Raw genomic sequence first — 8,301 nt, 5'->3', positions numbered from 1 at the left:
TCCATTTTCCCTGTTGTTGGGTCCAAAACTACCCATCGCTCATTCCATTTCCTCAACTGCAAACATTGTAATAGAGAAAATCAGATTTGCTACAATGAAGGCTCATTGCCATAAAAAAATGCTGTCTAAGAACAGAAACGCAGAAAATAGAAGGCTGATCAAATGTGACCACAATTCTGCATATGCGCACTACAAAACAGTCTGAGAATACTATCACATCGACGGCCATATTCATAAACACAAATATGTCGACAGTTAGATCACGAACATGGGCATTTCTCACATTTCTAATCTCCTTGAAATCACAAATCCCGACGTCCTAATCTTAATAAGTACTTCTAGGTGATTTAATTAAGTCTTCAAATATCACTAAAACAGTCAGAACGATTTAAATGGAAGACCTAAAGGCAGCGCAATTAAGCAGTAACCATCAATTCAAAACAAAAGGAAAGACAGAAAGAGTTGCAATGCGTTAGTTTACTGTTTCAGATCGCTTTAGAAGGGGACCCTGCAACAAATTCCGACCAGACCCAGAGGCCAGCTGCCGCTTGATCTTCTCCAAGCTGTCCCCGGCATCTTCCGCTCTCTCCACCAACAACAATCATAAATTAAAAACATGTCGAGCCAACAAAGATACACACCAGCAAACTTTTGAACATAGGACCCTCCTAAACCATCTACTCACTTTTGAACATTGGACCTCCTCAACTATCTACTCACTTTTGAACATACAACCTTGATAGAACACTGATGTACTGTTCCCTATTATATTGACATTTGAAACTCAAAGTTACAATAAAAAGAAAATTACAGAGAAATTACAAACAACAAGCAAAGAAACCCTCCTAATCCAAAACACAAATAAACACAATTCAAAATACTACAATTAAAACCAGAACAAGATCGTGAGCCCTCTGCTTCCCCTATCTCTCATGGAGTATTGCAGGCCCTTCCTTTTACTAAAAACTGCCTGCCCTTTCCCACCTCCCTCTCATCCATTTAACTTCCAGTTTTAGATAACTGTCATCTTTTTTAAGTAACTGTTGTTGGTTCCTAACGTGCCTTATTTTTCTTTCTTCTATTATAGGTAAACAACAATGGTGGCCTAACAGCCTCCTAAACTATCCACTCTAGACCATGTTAAATCACCAATTCATCCAAAAACTTACGAGGTAAATGTAATACTATATCTTCAACTTAAATATGCTTTTGACCATAACCAGTGGGTTTGCTGAAATTGAATGATCAATCCATAAAATAAAAATGAAGTTGGAAGTAGAAGAAATGGGAGGAAGAAAAATACCCCAAAAGTTCTAAAAGCGATATGATCTCAACAAATTGTATCATGATGAACAGATCGAACAAGCCCCAAAACAGATTTTGCAGTGGGATTCCGACTCGGATAAACTGACTCCATGCTCACCAAAACATTCCTAATAAAGGATTCAGCTTGCTATCAACATGCATCACAACCCATAACGTTAAATTCTTCAAAACCAATGCAATTAAATCAAAGCAGAAAAAAACAGAACAAGAACTCAAACCAACGATAACAAAAGAATAAACCTTAACCGTTGATCCTTGCAGTCCATTGGGAGGTTCAGCACCGGGACATGATCGACAACAATCGATTCCCAGCTGCAGGTTTCGGTATCGACAAAGAATTTCCAAGGAAATGAAAATTTTGGAAATGGGTAGTCAAGAAAAATAAGGTTGAGAGGATTTTGTGTGGAGAGTGGGAAAAACTCCGGCTAGTGGGGAGAAAAGGGAAGACATGGAGTTCGGTTTACAAGGATTTTTCTTAATGATTGTTGGAAGAACAAAGAGGTTGTGAGGATATTTAAGGGAACCAAAAGAATGGCAGAATGTTTGATCTGGCTTGCTTCTTTATGGAAATGTCGTAGAAACAGTAGAACGATGACATAGTTCCCTTTGTTTTTCTATTCACCAAAAAACCAATGACTTAAAAGAAAGACATTGCACCACATATGAGCATTAGAAAACAATATACATAAGAAAGAATAAAAAATATGCAGAAATTGAAAACGAAATTGGAAGTAGAAAAAAAAATGGAACGAAGAACAATACCCCAAAATTTCCAAATGCATTATGATTATAAAAAATTTGTATCAACATGAATTGATCGAATAAGCTCCAAAATGGATATTGCAGTGGGATTCCGACTCAGATAGGCAGTGTACAGTCTTGCCAAAACGTTCCTAAGAAAGGATCATCAAAACCCATAACTTTAAATTCTTCAAAAATAATGGAATTAAGTCAAGGCAGTACAATACAAAACAAAAACTCTAACCAACGATAAGAAAGAAATAAACCTTCACCCGTGATCCTTGCAGTCCATTCGGGGTTCAGCACTGGACTTGATCGAGAACAATCAGTTCCAAGATGCAGGTTTCGACATAGACGATGATTTTCCAAAAAGCGAAATGAATTTTTTGGAAATAGGTTGTAAAGAAAAATAGGGTTGGAAAGATTTTGTTTCGAGAGTGGGCAAAATTCTGGCCGGCGTGGAGAAAAGGAAAGTCATGGGGCTCCGATTCTAGGGATCTTTCTCAATGATTGTTGGAAGAACAAAGAGTTTGTGAGGAGATTTAAGGGCAACGACAAGAATGGCACAATGTTAAATCCCAAAAGACTAAATGGCCAATTGAATGTTTAAGCAGATTGATATGCCTGTTAGGTGTTTTCTTGCTTCTTTATAGAAATGGGGTAGAAAGAGTAGAACGATAACATAGTTCACTTTGTTCTTCTCTGTACAAAGTAGCCAATGACTTAAAAGAAAGACATTGCTCAACGTGTGACCATTAAAAAATAATATACATACGAAAGAATAAAAAATAAGCAGAAATTGGAAGTAGAAAAGAACCAAAGAAAAATACCCAAAACTTCAAAATGCAATATGATCATAACAGATTGGTATCATCACGAACAGATCGGACAAACTCCAAAACAGATTTTGCAGTGGGCGTCCAACTAAAATAAACAGCATCCATGCTCGCCAAAACGTTCCCAAGAAAGGATTCAGCTCCCTACAAAAAACAATGTAACTAACTCAAGGTAAAAAAAAAAAAAACAGAACAAGAACACTAACCAACTTTTAAGGAATCAGTTCCCTGCCAACATGCATCACATCCCATAACTTTAATTTCTTCAAATACAAAGGATTTAACTCAAACTAAAAAAAAAACAGAACACGAACTCTAACCAACAAAAATAGAAAAACCAACCTTAACCCTTGATCCTTGCAGTCCATCGGGAGGTTCAGCACTGGACATGATCGAGAACATTCGGTTCCCAGCCACAGGTTTGGCCATCGACAAAGATTTTCAGAGGGAAATGAAATTTTTGGAAATGGGTAGTGAACAAAAGTAAGGCTGAAATGATTTTGTTTGGAGAGTGGGCAAGATTCTGGCGAGTGAGGAGAAAAGGTAATACATGGGGTTCGGTTTACAGGGATTTTTCTTAACGATTGTTGGAAGAACAAAGAGATGTGAGGAGATTTAAGGGTAACGACACAAATGCAGAATGTTAAATCCAAAAAGGCGAAATGGCCAATTGAATATTTAAGGAAGTTTGATCTGCCTGCTAGCTGTTTTCTTGCTTCTTTATGGAAATGTTGCAGAAAGAGTAGAACGATGACATAGTGCATAATGTGTTTCTCTTTACAAAGTAACCAATGACTTACAAGAAAGACACCACACAACAAATGACCATTGGAAAACAATATACATATGAAAAACTAAAAAATTTGCAGAAATTGAAAATGAAATTGGAAGTAGAAAAGAACCAAAGAAAAATACCCAAAACTTCAAAATGCAATATGATCATAACAGATTGGTATCATCACGAACAGATCGAACAAACTCCAAAACAGATTTTGCAGTAGGCGTCCAACTAAAATAAACAGCATCCATGCTCGCCAAAACGTTCCTAAGAAGTGACACCATTTCACAACAAGTAGCCAATGACTTAAAAGAAAGATATTGCACAACAAGTGACCATTAGAAAATAATAAACAGAAGAAAGAATAAAAAGATAAGCGGAAATTGGAAGAAGAAAAGAAATGGAAGAAAAATACCCCAAAACTTCAAAATGCAGTATGATCATAACAAATTTGTATCATCATGGACAGATCGAACAAACTCCAAAACAGATTTTGCAGCGGGCTTCCGACTCAAATAAACAGCCTCCATGCTCCCCAAAACGTTCCCAAGAAAGGATTCAGCTCCCTACAAAAAACAATGTAACTAACTCAAGGTAAAAAAAAAACAGAACAAGAACACTAACCAACTTTTAAGGAATCAGCTCCCTGCCAACATGCATCACATCCCATAACTTTAATTTCTTCAAATACAAAGGATTTAACTCAAAGTAAAAAAGAAACAGAACACGAACTCTAACCAACAAAAATAGAAAAACCAACCTTAACCCTTGATCCTTGCAGTCCATCGGGAGGTTCAGCACTGGACATGATCGAGAACGGTTCCCAGCCACAAGTTTGGCCATCAACAAAGATTTTCAGAGGGAAATGAAATTTTTGGAAATGGGTAGTGAACAAAAGTAAGGCTGAAATGATTTTGTTTGGAGAGTGGGCAAAATTCTGGCGAGTGAGGAGAAAAGGGAATACATGGGGTTCGGTTTACAGGGATTTTTCTTAACGATTGTTGGAAGAACAAAGAGATGTGAGGAGATTTAAGGGTAACGACACAAATGCAGAATGTTAAATCCAGAAAGGCGAAATGGCCAATTGAATATTTAAGAAAGTTTGATCTGCCTGCTAGCTGTTTTCTTGCTTCTTTATGGAAATGTTGCAGAAAGAGTAGAACGATGACATAGTGCATAATGTGTTTCTCTTTACAAAGTAACCAATGACTTACAAGAAAGACACCACACAACAAATGACCATTGGAAAACAATATACATATGAAAAACTAAAAAATTTGCAGAAATTGAAAATGAAATTGGAAGTAGAAAAGAAATGGAAGAAAAATACCCTAAAAGTTGCAAGTGCAATAGGATCATAACAGATTGGTATCATCACGAACAGATCGAACAAACTCCAAAACAGATTCTTGGAGGCTGGTTCTTTTCTTTGGGGTCCCTCTCCTTTTCGGTTTTGTAACAGCTGGTTGGTGTCTAGTGATTCTAATCAGATTATTGTTGAAACAGTGAGCAACTCTAACTTCCAGGGATGGGCTGGTTTCATTCTTCATGAGCAGTTGAGATCAGTTAAATTGGCAGTAAAAGCTTGGAATATTGCTGCGCAAGCTAAGGTAAAAAAAAAACAGAGAAATCCTTGATGTCAAAATTAGAAAAATATGATTCTGTGGCTGAGTTGATTGGATTAAATCAAGAAGAGTTGAATTCTAGAGCTGCTTTGCAAGCGGAATTACTTAGTATTTATCAAAACGAAGAGCGTAATTTTATTTCAGAAGAGTAAACTCAATTGGCTTTCTTCGGGTGATGAGAATACGGGCTTCTTCCACCGGTTTCTAAATGCGAAAAAAAGAAGGAACCTCATAACTGAATTAAAAAATGATGATGGGGTTGTCTCGACTTCATTCCGCGACATTGAAAGGCTTATGCTGGAATTTTTTGAGTCACTTTATACCAGAATTCCGGGGGACAGATTCATCCCTATTAACAGTAATTGGTCTTGTGTTTCCTCAATTCAGAATGAGGCTCTTGTTACCCAATTTTCAGTGGAGGAGATCTTTAAGGCATTAAAGGCACTTGGCAACAATAAAGCTCCGAGCCCGGATGGCTTCACAGTGAAGTTCCTAATCACCCAATGGTCTATTTTCAAGGATATCTTCAAATCACTAATGTCTGATTTCCACAGAAATGGAAGATTAAATGCTTGCATCCAAGAAAACTTCATTTGTTTAGTGCAGAAAAAAGAGAATGTGACTCTAGTCAAGGATTTCCGTCCAATCACCTTACTACGTTAGCATACAAGGTTGTTGCAAAGGTTTTATCTGAACGTCTAAAACAAGTTATGGATGCAATTATAAGCTCCACTCAAAGCGCCTTTATTGAAGGTAGGCAAATTCTTGACCCAATATTAATTGCTAACGAGGCCGTGGAAGATTATAGGAAAAACGGAAAAAAGGATTAATTTTAAAACTTGACTTGGAAAAAGCCTTCGATAGGGTGAATTGGAACTTTTTAGACAAAAATTTATCTTTGAAAAAGTTTAGTTCAAAATGGATATCATTGATAATGGGCTGCCTAAAAAATCCAAAGTATTCAGTCTTCATCAATGGTAAGCCTAGAGGCCGGATAATAGCATCTAGAGGTATCCGCCAAGGGGACCCCCTCTCCCCCTTTTTATTCCTCCTAATAAGTGAGGTTTTAGGAGAAATCATAAACAAGCTTCATATTAACAGCCAGTTTGAAGGTTTCCTTGTTGGCAAAGACTTGATCCACCTCCCTTTGCTTCAATTTGTCGATGATACTCTTCTCTTTTTATTCCAGCTTCCGATTATATATTTAGGTCTCCCTTTGGGAGGCTACCCTCGACAAAAGTCTTTTTGGCAACCAGTCATTGATCGAATTCACAAGAAACTTGAAAGGTGGAAAAGATATAACATCTCTAGAGGCGGAAGACAAACCTTATGCAACTCAGTTCTGGTTAGCCTTCCTACATACTACCTACTTTATTTTCTGTACCTGAAAATGTGGCTGCCTCTTTGTTAAAGTGAGTTTTCGGAGTGAAGGAAAAGGTCTGCAATACTCCTTGAAAGACAGGGGAAGCAGAAGATTGGTGTTCTATATTTGCTTATTAGTATTTTGTTGTTCGGAATTTTGGATTAGGAGGTTTTCTTTGTTTGATGTTTGTGAATTATATGTAACGTGACTCATTTTCTGAGGTTCACGGTTTGCTTATGTTGTAAGTTGTGTTTGAATTGTCAATATAATAGAAACACTACATCAGTGTTCTATCGTGATGTCATCCTTGGAATGCAATGGCTGCACACGTTGGGGTAACTGAAGTGGATTGGCGGAAACTCACTTTAACTTTCATACAAAATGAAAAGAATGTTGTTATAAGGGGTGACCCGAGTTTGACAAAGACTAGAGTGAGTCTGTAACACATGATGGAGACATGGACACCATCTGATTACGGTTTCTTGACAAAATGTCGAGCTATGGAGGAGGAATGACATTTACCGAACTATATGGAATTGATGATGTTCCTACATTTCAAGAGTTACTACCAGCAGACAATTTTGGCTATCCTAAAAATCCAGCAACAAAGAAGTGGGAAGTGCTTGTTAGTTGGAAAGGAATACCACCTCATGAGGCTACATGGGAGAATTGTGATGATTTTACACAAAAGCTTCCTCATTTCCCACCTTGAGAACAAGGTGTCTTTGGAGAGGGAGAGTAATGATAGACCACCAATTGCAATACAATATAGCAGAAGAAAGACAAGTGGAATTGCACGTGCACAGGTGATGGAATTGGAGGAAGTTTTTAAGAATTGGCTGCCCTGAAAGAACGAATGCTTGTACAGTTTCGATCAATTCGAGAAGGAACTTTGGTTGGAAGATTTTTCTCAATCAAACAGAAAACGAATGTAGAAGAATACCGTAACCGATTTGATCGCTATTTAGCTCTAGTAGAATTTCTTCAAACGGTATAGTGATACCTGGAATTTTTCTAAAAGCTCTGATAGTTAGGAACTCAACACATTCTACCTGACCGAACCAAGTTGGCTCTTTGTTTTTTTAAGGGATTTTTCTAATGTATATTGCATGTGTTGTTTGTTTTTTATAGCTCTTGATTGTCTCACCTTTTTACGTTTTGCATTTGCAAGTCTCTCTTTTGTTTCTTTGGTATGCAATGTGGTAACAAGGTCTTGCTAGAACCGGTGGGCTAACCTTTCTATGGTTCTAAACTTAGTTTCTAAGTTTGACTGCTCTCTTCGGAGTGACAACAAGCCTCGTTTTCCCCCTACTATGGAACGGGGAGGATTCCTCCTCTTTTCAAAGCCCTCGTCAAACTCAATGCTAGGTTTGACTGCTCGCTTCGGAGTGACAACAAGCCTTGTTTTCCCCCTAATGTGGATCGGGAGGATTCCTCCTCTTTTCAAAGCCCTCATCAAACTCGATGCTAAGTTTAGAACGCTAAGAGTAGGTGGTTTGGTTTTGGTTAGGCCAAAAGTAAAGTTTTCTGCTAAAAGCTCTGATAGTTAGGGAACTCAACACATTCTACCTGACCGAACCAAGTTGGCTCTTTGTTTTTTTATGGGATTTTTCTAATGTATATTGCATGTGT

General features: G+C 37.6%; 1 long non-coding RNA gene across 1 annotated transcript; it reads right to left on the bottom strand.

The window, feature by feature from the left end:
* Window positions 1-1,519, bottom strand: LOC116405980. Its single transcript, XR_004219065.1, has 2 exons — window positions 482-1,519; window positions 1-56 (listed from the first exon to the last, which is right to left on the bottom strand). It is a non-coding gene; the product is annotated as an uncharacterized LOC116405980 (long non-coding RNA).
* Between the last annotated feature and the right edge of the window lie 6,782 nt (window positions 1,520-8,301).

The sequence above is a fragment of the Cucumis sativus genome, unplaced genomic scaffold (genome assembly GCF_000004075.3).
Source record: "Cucumis sativus cultivar 9930 unplaced genomic scaffold, Cucumber_9930_V3 scaffold53, whole genome shotgun sequence".
NCBI lineage: Eukaryota > Viridiplantae > Streptophyta > Magnoliopsida > Cucurbitales > Cucurbitaceae > Cucumis > Cucumis sativus.
The sequence above is the reverse complement of the archived record's forward strand: the minus strand, read 5'-3'. Positions and strand labels throughout refer to the sequence as shown.